The sequence below is a fragment of the Panthera leo genome, chromosome F2 (assembly GCF_018350215.1).
Source record: "Panthera leo isolate Ple1 chromosome F2, P.leo_Ple1_pat1.1, whole genome shotgun sequence".
Classification (NCBI taxonomy): Eukaryota; Metazoa; Chordata; class Mammalia; order Carnivora; family Felidae; genus Panthera; species Panthera leo.
The window spans coordinates 45,909,586-45,923,524 of record NC_056695.1 but is presented as its reverse complement, the minus strand read 5'-3'; the positions used below and the strand labels follow the sequence as shown (position 1 = coordinate 45,923,524).

The 13,939-nt window shown below is 39.2% G+C and overlaps 1 protein-coding gene across 2 annotated transcripts in view; it reads left to right on the top strand.

Moving 5' to 3' along the window:
- RGS22 (regulator of G protein signaling 22) overlaps window positions 1-13,939 on the top strand; it is a 176,608-nt gene that overhangs the window by 160,904 nt on the left and 1,765 nt on the right. The window contains exon 29 of one of the 2 annotated variants that reach the window (XR_006198137.1): window positions 10,174-10,283. The exons of the other annotated variant lie outside the window; for it this stretch is intronic. The gene's annotated coding sequence lies outside the window, so the exon portion shown is untranslated. The remainder of the gene's footprint in view (window positions 1-10,173; window positions 10,284-13,939) is intronic. 2 annotated transcript variants of the gene reach the window in all.

Here is a 13,939-nt window from a genome sequence, read left to right as displayed (position 1 = left end):
TTGTTGAAAAGATTGTCCTTTCCCCATTGAATGTTCTTCCCCATTAAATGGTTTTATGGAAAATCATTTGACTGTATATGTAAGGGTTTATTTTGGGGCTTTTTATTCTATTGCATTGGCCTATATGTCTGTCTTTGTGGCAGTACCACACTGTTTTTGATCCTGTAGCTTTGTAACTGAGAAAAGTGAGTCCTCCAACTTTTTCTTTTGCAACACTGTTTTGGTTATTTAGGGACACATACCACCTTAACCAAGTAGTAAAATTTAGCATTACCAGTAATGAAGACAACTAATATTGTGTGCCCTCTGATAGGATGCACCAAGAAGGACACAGAATTACTTCTATGTTACTCCTACCAAATAGGCAGAAAAACCTCTCTTGAATGATAAAGACATACCAGACAAACCCAAACTGCATGATATTCTGCAAGATAAGTGGCATAGATGCTTCAAAAATGTCAAGGTTGTTAAAGACAAAAACATATAATATTTCAGATTAAAGGAAATTCAAGAGACGTGATCATTAAATGCAATATGTGATCCTGGATTAGATTGTAGACTTATAAAGAATATTATCAGCACAATCAGTGAAATGTGAGTGGGGTCTGTGGATTAGATGATAGTATTGTTTCTATGCTAATTCCCTAAACTGAGTTATTATATCCACAACTTCCTTTCAAATGGGTTCAAAACTTATGTTGTATGTAGTATGTATATTGTACAAAATTATGTTATGTATAATGTCAAAAATTGTAATATATATAAAGCATATTCAGAGACAGAGAGAGAGAGAAAGACAGATAAAATGATTAAGCAAATGTGGCAAAATGTTAACAATTAAATGTTACCAGTTGAAAGGAACTCTTGGGAGTTCTTTGTACTCTTCTTGCAATTTTCTGTAAGCTTAAAATTAATTCAAAGTAAAAATTTTTTAAATGGAAAAATGATGGCCAAATCTAGGCATTTTCAGAAAAACAAAAGCTGAGAGAATTTGTTGGCACTAGACCTGCACTGCAGGAAATACTTAGGAAGTTCCCAGGGCTGAATAGAAATGATCCCAGATGGGAGCCTACATCTGCAGGAAGAAGATCAGTGGCGATGGTAAGACTTTTGAACTACACTTTCAGACTTGTAATTCAATATGGTGGATTAAGCATGTGTGTTTAGCTCCTGTCCCTCCAAACCCCTAAAAATTACCATAAATGGTAAAGTCATGAACTCATAAAAATAAGCAGAGGGCATCAGTTGATCAGAGATTTCAACAAATTTCTAGAGACTGAAGTGGGTAGTAGAGGATTAAATGAGGCAGGGAGGAGGAAGCCCCACTAAAGAGAATGCATGGTGGATGTTGTAGTTGAGGAGACTGTACAACTACTCCTCAGAGGCCTGGAGGGCTTGGAATTCAGAAGTGTCAGGTCTGCAGAGAGGGCAGACTATGGGGCTGGAAACAGAGGAGTTACTGGAAAGTCTGTAGGTAGAATATGCAACACCTGTGCATCTCTGCAGAGAATGCCTCACTCTCTCCAAGCAATGAGAGAGAGACAGAGACAGCAAGAGTGAGAGGGAGAGATTGACTGACTGATTGGTTCAGTTTCAAAAGAAATAGAAAGATACCATTTGTTTTGCATGTGTTGTGAGAACACTTATGATTTACTCTCAGTAAATTTCAGGAATGTAATACAATAGTACTAACTATAGTCACCGTGTAGTACATTAGATTCGTCTTATAACTGAAAGTTTGTACCCTTCAACCAACGTATCCCCATTTCCCACCAACCCCCGCCTCTGGCAATCTTCTCTCTGATTTTATGAGTTTGACCTTTTTAGATTACACAGGTAAGTGAGGGCATATAGTAATTGTTTTTCTGTGTCTGGCTTATTTCACTTAATGCCATCAATGTTGTCACAAATAGCAAGATTTCTTTTTTTATGGCTGAATAACATTTCATCGTGTGTAATTTCACAATGTATACATACATTCTACATCATTACATTGTACACCTTAAAAAGGAAAAAAAATCACATTGTACAACCTAAATAAAAATAATTTTTATTTTTCAAGTATATCTTTAAAAAGCTGGGGGAAAAAGAATTTAAGCAAATTCATAAAACAAAACAAACAAAAGCACCAAAAAAAAGTAAAGAAATGGAAAAATTGTCTCACGAGAGATTGAGCATTGAGTGTGTGAATTGGTGCCTCAGCACACAGCCTTTTCCCATTCCATTTTATGAGGTCCAAAGCTTAATGTCTGTCCCCTCTCTGTTCACCTAAAGTGATGCCTGGTAGTTGACAAACCTTGCCATAGGCAGAGAGCTGATGGCAAGCTTTTATATTGCCTCATTCTTAAGTATGGATGGGGAACCAAAATCTTCAGGGAACAGAACTATGTAATATTAAACAAAACAAATAAAATTAATCCCTAGGAGTTGATTCATGGGAAAAAAACTTTTAAAAGTTATAATTAGTGTCCTCAGATATATATTTCTGAGAGAGAGAGAGAGAGAGAGAGAGAGAGAGAGGAGAGACAGATTCCAGAAGGCAATGTCTCAAACCAATATCTATACACCCGTGTTCGTAGCAGCATTGTTCAAAATAGCCAAAAAGTGGAAGCAATGTCAGTGTTTATTGACAGATTAATACATAAGAAAGCATGGCATATGCATAAAATGGCCTTACAAAGAAAGGAAATAAAGAAGGAAAATTCTGACACATGCTACAACATGAATGAACCTTGAGGACATTATACTAAGTGAAGTAAGCCGGCCACAGAAAGACAGATATTGTGTGTTTCCACTTACATGAGGTACCTAGAGCAGTCAAATTCATAGAGGCAGAAAGTAGAATGGTGATTTCCAGGGGCTTTGAGGGGTGGGGAGGAGGTTGGAGCATGGGAGCATGGAAAAAGGAATTGTTTGATAGAGATAGAGTTTGGGTTTTGTAAGATAAAGTTTTGGAAATTGATTGCATAACAATGTGAATATACTTAACACTATTGAACTGTCCATTTAAAAATAGCTAAGGTGATAAATTTTATGTTATGTGTATTTCACCATAATTTTAAAAACCCTGGTAATATAAACAGACCCTTGCGGAGAGGAATCCCCCCCTCCAAAGTACGGATTATAAAATTTGGGTGATAGAAAATAAAACAAAAGTTTCAAATTCTCTATTTGAAAAAAAGCTTCAACACAAACATAGAATCAGTTTTACGTTCATGAATAAAAGAAGGAACTTGTGAAAGAAATGTCCTAGTTATTTACACCTTTCAGAAAAGTGATGTCAATTTAAGTATTAGCATTAGTGCTCAGTTTATCAAATAAGACAACCAACAAAACTGTGGACTTGTAGGGGGTCAGAGTTACATCGGACTTTAAAGTCCACAGTTCTTAAGTCTTCTTTATACAAATAACTTAAAGGGGAAGTCTTAGTGACAGAAAACAGAATAGGATTATTTGTTTTCACACGGCTTCCTACATTGAAGAAAGGTAGATGGGCACTTTGGGGACTGTTGCCAATTCACCACCTCTGAGGAGTGCGCTCTGTGATGCATGAGATTTCTGCTTTTCTCCAGAATCTGGTGAAGAGGCGGGACAGACCGACATTGAGCCCCTGAACCCTGGCAAGATCTGTGACAGCTGGGTCTGCCTGATCAGGCTGTTGTTCCTGGTCATAGAGTGCCCTTATCTAGCATGAATAGAATACTTTATCCTAAATGGTTTTATTATTTCCTCTGGGAAGAAGAAACATTTTTCTTTTATCTTTTAGATTTCCTTCACCAGCAGTTTAAAGGGAAAATACCTGAAATTTCCTTGGTTATCACTAATGGGGAAAATCAGCTTGAAAAGCTGAAGACATTACGGAAAAAGGGGAGGGGGACAAGACCATTTAACACACGTATCGAGACCTTATTTTTCATATCTGTTAGTAACTCATACTGGTAGCTGAAAAGGTGATATTGGGAGTTGCAGGGGTAGGGTAGTAAGGAGATCTAAGTGAGCTCAATGCTCATCTATCACAGGAAGGAATAGATAATAACTTCTATCAATAAATTTGTTTAATAGCATGTTATTTATGCGTTGACATGATAGTATATGATTGCATGATGGCGTATTTTCATAAAGGTGAAGACAATAACTGAAGAGGTAAGTAAAAGTAGTTGCTTCTGGAGAGCAGGATGACAGTGGGATGTACCAAGAGAGGACTGCAGCTTTTCATCATAAACCCATCTGCGGTATTTGATTTCATAGCCATGAGCATGGATTAGTTTCGTTATAATCAGGTGGCTCTGGGCAAGAAACTGGAAAGGTAGGCTGGAGCAGACTAGAACCTGCTCTTTTACTTTTAGAAGCTTGAACTTGATCTGCAGGCTATGAGAAGGCATTGAAGATCTTAATTTGGGGAGGAAGTGGTCAGTTGTGTGGGGTTAACCCATGTAGGAGTCACTGATGAGGGGTCCCTCAGACTGGGAGGAGGACCCCATAATCCCACTAGCTCTTCCTTCTTCCCAACCCTCCCTACTTTCCCTCCTTTTCCTTCCTTCCCTTCAACAAATATTTTTGATTGCCTCCTATTGCCAGGAACATTAGTACCTTACAATTATTGATTAGAGAGTCAGCATTCCCTGAGGTGTGGGACAACTTTCACCGCAAGATGGTTTTAACAGGTACATGGTCACTGCATTAATAAAACAAAACAAAACAAAACAAAACAAAACAAAACAAAACCAAAGAAAGCAAGTGTACATTGCAAGAAAAAGGGTTGAAGAGCCTACAAATTAAAAGAGATGTAAAAAACTTATCTCCGGGGCGCCTGGGTGGCGCAGTCGGTTAAGCGTCCGACTTCAGCCAGGTCACGATCTCGCGGTCCGTGAGTTCGAGCCCCGCGTCAGGCTCTGGGCTGATGGCTCGGAGCCTGGAGCCTGTTTCCCATTCTGTGTCTCCCTCTCTCTCTGCCCCTCCCCCGTTCATGCTCTGTCTCTCTCTGTCCCAAAAATAAATAAAAAACGTTGAAAAAAAAAAAATTTAAAAAAAAAAAACTTATCTCCATCAATTGCATTGTGTGGCCCTTATTCGGAACCTGATTTAAGCAGTTTGAAAAAGAAGAAAAAAGGGTAAAGAGCATTAAGAGGTATAAACCTTCAGTTGTAAAATAAATACATCATGGGGATGAAAAGTACTGCATAGGGAATATATATCATCAAAAATATTGTAATAACTTTGTATGGTGACAGATGGTGATGACATTTATTGTGGTGAACACATTGTAATGTATATAATTGTCAAATCACTATGTTGTACACCTGAAACTGATATAATATTGTATGTCAGTTATACTTCAATTAAGAAAAAGACACTTAGATATCTGCAAACTGGATATTTGATGATAGTGATTATCATTGTGTAGGTGTGATAATGATGTTGTAGTTATGTTATAAAATAGATGTTGTCTTTTAGAGATGACCTCTATAGAGATGAGCTTTATAAAATGAGCTATTTGCGGATGAAATTATATGATATAGAGAATTTCCTCCAGAGTAATCAATGAGAGAAGGGGACAGGGTTTCAGATGAAACAAAGGTTGTGTCCTGGGTTGACTATTGTCGATGCTGGATGATGGTGCCCTTCATTATATTATCCTGCCAACTTCATGTATATTTGAAATTTTCCAAATTTAAAGTTTTAAAAAATATTGACTCATACCATGAAGAAATCAATCCCTTTTCAATACTCCATCAATTCATCTGATTAAAGAGAAATTCTTTAATCCTTTTTATAGAGTTGGATTCAGAGCCTTCAATCAGACATTAATAGAATGATTTGGTTCTCAAGTTATCTTGGCTTTTGTTCTGTAGTGATATTAAATTTACATAGAATTTACTTTAAATTATTATATATAATTTATGTTATATATAATTTATAATGTATTATAAAAATGGTAAGTAAACATTTTAGCAGGTATGAAATTTTACATTCAGCGCTCTCATATGCAGAAATTTCATTTTATTTCCCTATAATTGATATCACATTAGCCTTGGGCTCTATTTCTTCCTGAGCAACAGAAAGAATGATCAAATTCAATCAACTGCAATTTAAAATTCAATCTTTTGGGGGTCAGTTCAGGATTCTCCTTAGAATGATGTCCCCTTCCCCTTCCCTTCACCCTGAAGTGACATTTATTCTGGCATCAGGGAAGAACAGGGTGTCTCGTCTGTTCCTTCACAGGGTACGATGCAGTCTCATTGAGTCTTGACACTGTGCCCTGGCACCAGCTCCTGAGGCCTATTTTTTGTCCTTCTCATGCCTCTGAGCGAGCCCACAGCTCGATCTCAGAACAGATCCTCCCCAGGAGACCATGGGAGCAGTTCGGATTTTCTACAGCCTTGCTAATCAGAACATAGTCTGTGGGTCATAAACATCAGTATCACCCGGGAGCTTGTTAGAAATGCGGTGGCTCCAGATCCACTGAGCCAGACCCTGCCTGCACATTAAAGTATAAGAAACGCTGCTTTACAGCACTTGCTAGAATTAGCCTGAACCCCTCTCTGCCATCCATCAAAGCATTCAAGCTCCAGTCACATCTTTCCTGATTCTCCTACTCCCATCTTGTTTCATTTCCCTTTGAGGATCATGCATATTTTGGACTTACTGCTTATAATCCACTCTCTTTATGCCCTTCTTCCTGATGGACTTAATTGTTGATTCTCCAAAGCTTTTGTTTCCCCTAGAAGGCTCACACTAATCAAAAGCTGTGGCTTTTAAGACTAAACTGGGAGGTTTAGGGGCTCCTGGGTGGCTCAGTTGGTTGAGTCCAACTCTTTGATTAGGCTCAGGTCATGATTTCATGGTTTGTGAGAGAGCCCCACCTTGGGCTCTGTGCTGACAGTGTGGAGGCTGTTCGGGATTCTCTCTCTCTCTCTTTCCCTCTCTGTCCCTCCCCCCTCTCAAAATGAATAAATAAACATTAAAAAAATAAACTGGGGTTTTTAAAATAACCTCAGCAAGTTGATAACCCTGAGGACAGTGTGTACAGAAAGGTCTTTCTCCCAGGTGAATGCTGGAGGTATAGATGGTGGGAAAGCCCAAGTTAGCCTCTCCAAATATTAATGGCTACATCAGTTTTTTAAAATGAATCAATTAAAAAATGTTAAGTAAGTAATAGTGTTATAATGTGCAGATAATTGAAGCTCAGGAAACTCTGTTAAGCTCCAGGTTCCCTCTTTCCTGGGGCTGCACCCATGTTTACTTACCCTGAGTCAGTCTGTCTTTCTAGAATGCAAAAGGAAAAGCACAGGCAATTGATATACTGAGCTGAATTCTACCCATAATGAGAATAACTGGTGATATTAAAGAGATGGGAAACTTAGAGGACAGTGTTTTGGTGTTGAAGAGAGGAAAGGGAGGGTTTGTGGAACTCTGGGAGCTCCCCATAATTTGGGACTGAATCATATTTATATTTGCTTCCACAGATACTGCCATAAAGTCTGGCTCATAGTAGCCTCAGTAAATATTTGTGGAATAAGCACCTTAGACTGAGAGAAGCAGGGTTTTTATATTTCTTAAGTTATTTAGAGAAATGCTGGGTGTGGCCTCATTCCATTTACAGTGGGATAGCTTAAGAGGAGTGAGAAAACCAAACAATGAAAATAAAACAAAACAAAACAAGACAGAAACTTTAAAATAAAAAACATATATGGAAGAATAATCTCAACATGGCAGAAAGTAGGGAGGCCACAATGAAATTAATGTGGTTGTTCAAAGGGCCCTCATGTGAGTTTGGTGTTTAAAAGCCAATACACAAAAGGAGAAATAAAGGGTATGTGAACCAAGTCAAGTAGAAGAAGGACACTCACCCACAAGAATAAAGCTGAGGGCGCCTGGGTGGTTCAGTTGGTTATGTGTCTGGCTCATGATTTCGGCTCAGGTCATGATCTCACAGTTGTGAGATTGAGCCCTGCATGGGGCTCTGTGCTCAGTGTGGAGCCTGCTTCAGATTCTCGCTCTCTCTGTCTCTCTGCCCCTCCACCCCTCTCTAAAAAAAAAAAAAAATTAAAGAATAATGCTGAGAAGGCTGATGAGTGATCTGAGTCTTGAGAATAATGTGATAAAGACGTTAACTCATTTTAAATATTGTGTGATGAAAAATGTCAAACATATGCTAAAGTAGACAGAGTAATGTAATGGACTCCCATGTAACCATGAATCAGCTACAATAATGATCATTTTGACCAGGGGTAACTAAAGGCCAAGTCCAGCTCACTCCTTGTTTTTATAAAGTTGCATTGGAATATAATCATACTCATTCTTTATATTTTGTCTGTGGCTACTTTAATAGTGACAGAGTTGAGTAGTGGCAACAAAGACCTTGGCCCACAGCCATGATCTGGCCTTTTATAGAAACAGTTTGCTGACTCCTGATTTATTTCCCTCCCCATCAATGCCCCCTACTCCTGTCCACCTATCTGCCGAGCCGACTTATATGATTTTGAAGCAAATACTAATCATTATCTTGTTTGACTGGAAAATATTTTGGTATGTATTTCTAAACCATAATGCCCTTGCCATCCTACAAAGAGATTCCTTACAATATTCCTACAATAATTCCTACAGTTATTCCTACAATAATTCCTTAGTATCATAAATAGACTATTAATGTTCAAATTTCCAGTTACCTCCAGGTCATAAATATTTGTAGGTTTTTTTTTTTGTCTTTCCTCTCTGCAGTTTGTGTCGGGATCCATATAAGTTCTACACATTGTGATTGGTTGACATGTTCCTGAAGTCTCTTTTACTCTATAGGTTTTCCTACATTTCCCACTGTCTACCTTTTTGTGTTCTCACAATTTTTTGGAAGAAACCAGGTTGTCTGTAGAGTTCCCCACAGTCCGGATTCTGCCAACTACATCCCTGTGGTGGTGTTTACCATGTTCCTCTGTCCCTTGTATTTCCTATAAATTGGTAATTCAATTTAGAGGCCTTGAAAGGGGTTTTAAAGCTCTTCAAAGAGGCAAGACCATTGCCACTGCTTACAGAAGGCAGTGTGAAGATAGGATTATTCATTCCCATTTTGCGTCCTTTATCATCATCAATCTGAGAATGTTTTTTTTTAATATTTTATTTTTTTATTAAAATGTTTTTATGTTTATTTTTGAGAGAGAGAGAGAGAGAATGCAGGGGAGGGGCAGAGAGAGAGGGAGACACAGAATCCAAAGCAAGCTCCAGGCTCTGAGCTGTCAGCACAGAGCCCAATGTGGGGTTCAGACTCACGAACCGTGAAATCATGACCTGAGCCAAAATCAGGCACTCAACTGACTAAGCCACGCAGGTGCCCCTGCGAACAGTTTTTTAAAAAGAGTTAGCAATTAAAACCCAAAATAGTTGATAAGGGAGCAAATAGATGTGTTATAAGAACTGTTAACTTGAGTCCTCAAATATATGCCTTATAGACATGTAGAAAATGTAACTCTCTAATTCTCTTTACTTTTCTCTAACCCAATTATAAGTCCTTATGGCATCAGGTGGTAGAAATTTAACTGATCAGCTGGAAGATTCTCCCCATGTGCTCAGGATGACAAACTAATCCCATGTCAAGTCAACATGGACTTCAAGTCAACAACAAGACTTCACTTGAGCGATGTCTCCTGGGCCGGATCGGACATCTCCCCCACACTTACTCAGTTCCAGTTCCGTTAGCCTTTTTTGCTGTCTGGAACACAGCCACATCATGTCACCTCCCTTGCTGATCTCTTTGCAGAGAGCACTCTTCTCCCAGATCTTTATGGGGCTCATTCCTCACATCAGTAGGGATTCTGCTCAAAGGTCACCTCCTCAGATAGGGTGTTCCTGGCCTCCATCTAAAAGGGCACCACACCAGCACTCTGTTGCATTCTTCACAGCACTTAACCACCATCAGACGCTATAGCATGTATTTGTTTGTTTATTGGTGTGCTCTCTGTGTCCCATGTGACAACATGAACTCCGTGAGAGCAAGAACTTTGTCTTTTTCATACCATATCTCCAGTGTATAGAATAGTGCTTGGCACACAGTTCTGTATTTGGTAAATATATGTTGAATGAATGAATGGTCCGTCTCACACTGATCTTTCCTCTTCCAAACTTTCCTCTGCATTAGCTATTTCCATCTCATTTTGGTTTGAACTTTATTCTCTTGTATAGGGTTTCACGAATCTTCTCTTTAATGAAATTCCCAGATACTAAAGTACAGAGGCTGGGTTTTGCAATTCCTTACCACCCTCCCTAATGGCTGGCACAGAACGGAGAACATAGTAAGTGCTATGTAAATACTTTTTGAATTATAGTGGGAGGATTTGGTTTAGCTTATTGTTTAAAATGCTTAAAATACCACATGTAGATTTGTTGATTCTTCATATGCTATAATTTGAATATTGGGTGCATTTTAAATTCAGGCTTTTTCTAATCCAGAGAAGGCTAAAGGTAAATGTGAGGGGGTTTGGTGTACGAACGGGGCCAGATTGATCCATTTTTTTCAGGTAGTAATGGATGAGATGGCCTTTCTGAAAGGTTTGCTTGGGCCCCTTGATTTATCTATTTATTTATTAAAAAAAATTTTTAATGTTTATTTTTTCTTGAGATAGAGACAGAGCACCAGTGGGGAGAGACAAAGCGAGAGAGGGACACAGAATCTGAAGCAGGCTCCAGGCTCTAAGCTGTCAGCACAGAGCCCAACAGGGGGCTGGAACTCACAAGCTGTGAGATCATGACCTGAGCCAAAGTCAGATGCCCAACTGACTGAGCCACCCAGGCACCCCGATTTATTTTTAATATTTTTGAATGTTTATTTTTGAGAGAGAGAGAGAGAGAGAGAGAGAGAGAGAGAGAGAGAGAGACCGAGCACAAACAGGGGAGGGGCAGAGAGAGAGGGAGACACAGAATCTGAAGCAGGCTCCAGGCTCTGAGCTGTCAGCGCAGAGCCTGATGAGGGGCTTGAACCCACAAACCATGAGATCATGGCCTGAGCAGAAGCTGGATGCTTAACTGACGGAGCCACCCAGGCGCGCATGACTAGTTCAACACATTTGTAAATGAAAATCGACACAAGTTCAAAGCGAGATCGCAATGTAACTACTAAGAGACTCTCTTTTTCAAATGAATTAAAAAGTTTTCAAGTGTCCTATCTTAGAGTGATAATTTGTATCTTTTGGCTTTGTTGTGCCCTCTTAGAAGTTAAAATATGGTATTTCCATATTCTCTTGGTTTGCTTGTTTTTTCTTTTCTATCTAGTAAACTTTGATTTTTCCCCCTTTCTGCCTACCACAGGTAGGAGTTGAGTTTAACATGACTCTTTCAGTTAACAGCTTCATTTCATAGAGGGCTTTATCAGGTCAGAACATCTCTATGTAGAGCTTCTGTGGATGATGTCAGCTCAATTCCAGGAAAATTGTTTTTAATTACTGCTAGCTCTGAAGTAGCCAGAAAAGCACAACATCTGGCACTTAGCTGTTTCACAGACCTCATTACTATTAGTCTGAATTAATAACTTCTTAGATTTTCTAAGTGGGACCTAGGAGGATATATCTACTCAACTAAACAGAAATGGAAGGTTATGAAATTATCTACTGATTTGGGGAGTATCTTTTGTGGCTTCTTGGGACTATACTCTCAGCCATTAGGGATAGCAACACAGAGCACAGGGTAGGTGCTCAACAAATCATCATAGACTAATGAGTGGTGTTCACTGAGGTAGATTTGTTCCTCTGGAAGTACTCTCCACAGCCCTGGTATGGGATGAATCCCACTCTAGATTCTATTCCCAGTTCTTCTATTTTTCTACCACTGTAATCCTCAGTGTCTTAATCTAAAACAGTCCCTGGGACACCTGGGTGGCTCAGTCAGTTGAGTGTCTGACCCTTGATCTTGGCTCAGGTCATGATCTTGTAGTTCATGGGATCGAGCCCCACATTGGGCTCTTTATTGACAGTATGGAGCCTGCTTGGGATTCTCTGCCCCTCCCATGCATGTGCATGCACACTCTCTCTTTCAAAATAAATAAACATTTAATTTAAAATATAAAAAAAAAAAACAAACAAAAATCCCTGTTCATCTCATGGGATTATTGAAAGGACAAAATGGAAACACAAAAGTGAACATGTTTTGCAAACTACTGGATGCTTCATATGGCTTACAGATACAGTGAGGCAGTAGCTCAGTCTTGGGATGGCATGAAAACATGTCCCTGATCCACATACAAACTTCAGGGAGTCCAGAGTCCCCTAGAATATAGTACCTTACCAGCCTAAGAAGCCTTGAGGAGGTGATGCCTCAGGGAAAAACCCTCCTGAGGGCCCCAAACATCCAGGGTTCCCTTGGGCTAGCAGCTGAAGGGCTCTTGAGCAGCAGATGGGTTCTATTACAAAATTTAGGGCTTCTCTAGAGGTCAAAGGTGGGCCCAAAGATGCCCCTAACTTGGATAAGCCATTTTGTTCTAACTTAGGAGAAAGCATGGTGATTAACATAGCTTATTTCCAGTGTCCTCCCACCCCCTTAATGTCCCCATTTCCTCTTCACACTCTCATGGTCTCTATCACTTAACCTGTCTCAGCATTTACACACACACACACACACACACACACACACACACACACACCTAACTAAAACAGATACATTACTTAACCTCTTCTACCAGTCAGGACAAGCTAAGTTTGTCTATAGGACCAAACAACCCCTGAATCTCAGTGGAATAACACACTACCATACCATTTATTTCTCACTCACAGAGTCCAGCCAGTGAAAAATAGTAGGAAGGTTCTGCTTATCTTAATCTTTCTCAGATCCAGCTGACGTAAGTGCCATTTCAATCAATACTTCCCTTATAACAAAGTCAGGGCAAAGAGAACATGGCAGACACACATTGTGTTGTAAAGCTTCTACCCAGAATCGACGCATGTCACTTCCACTTCTATTGCATTGGCCAAAGCGAGTCATATCCTAACTTTAAAGGCTTCAGGGAAGTATAGTCCTACCATATCCCTGAGAGGAGAATAGAGATATTTTTTAGATAGTGCAATCGTGACTATGCCTTTTGTGGTAGGCAGAATAATGACCCTTCCAAGTTGGGTTCTATGGCCTAATCCCTGGATCATGTTATGTTATGAAGCAAAGGGGAATGGAGTTGCGGATGAAATTGAGGTCGCTAATCAGCTGACATTAAAATAGGATTATCCTTGATTATCCAAGTAGACCCAATGTAATCACAAGGGAGATTATGGAAGAGGGAGGCAGAAAAGAACAGTCAGAATGGGAGATGTGACATCGAAGTCAGGATCAGAGACATGCAACATAGCTGACTTTGAAAATAGAGGAAGGGGACCATGAGCCAAGGAATGTAGGCAGCCCCTGGAAGCTGGAGAAAGCAAGGAAACAGAGTCTGCTCTAAAGTGTCCAGAAGGAATACAACCCTGCTGGCACACTGATTTTAGTCCAGTGAGACTTGTTTCAGACTAATGAACTACAGAACTGTAAGGTAACAAATTTGTGTTGTTTTAAGGTAAGTTTTTCATAGTTTGTTACAGTGATAATAAGAAACAAATATATCTCTCCTTTAGAAAATCACATTTTTTTCCCAACTATAAAAGAAAGGCATGATCAAACAGAGAATACATAAAAGTAGACAAAATATAAAAAATTATCCCCAATACAAGTTTCTGTCGAGGACTCTTTTCAATACTATTTTCTACATATCCATACATATGTATATTTTCATGCGTGTGTTACACAATTAGATCACACAGCATAGTTTTGCAGTCTGCCTTTTTATTTAGCAATAGATCTTGAGCATTCTCTTATGACTAAAGTGTTTTAACTATGCTGTCCAATAATACATGTGGCTATGAGAAACTGAAATGTGGCTAGTCTGAATTGAGATATACTATACTTGAAAAATACACACAATATTTCAAAAGGC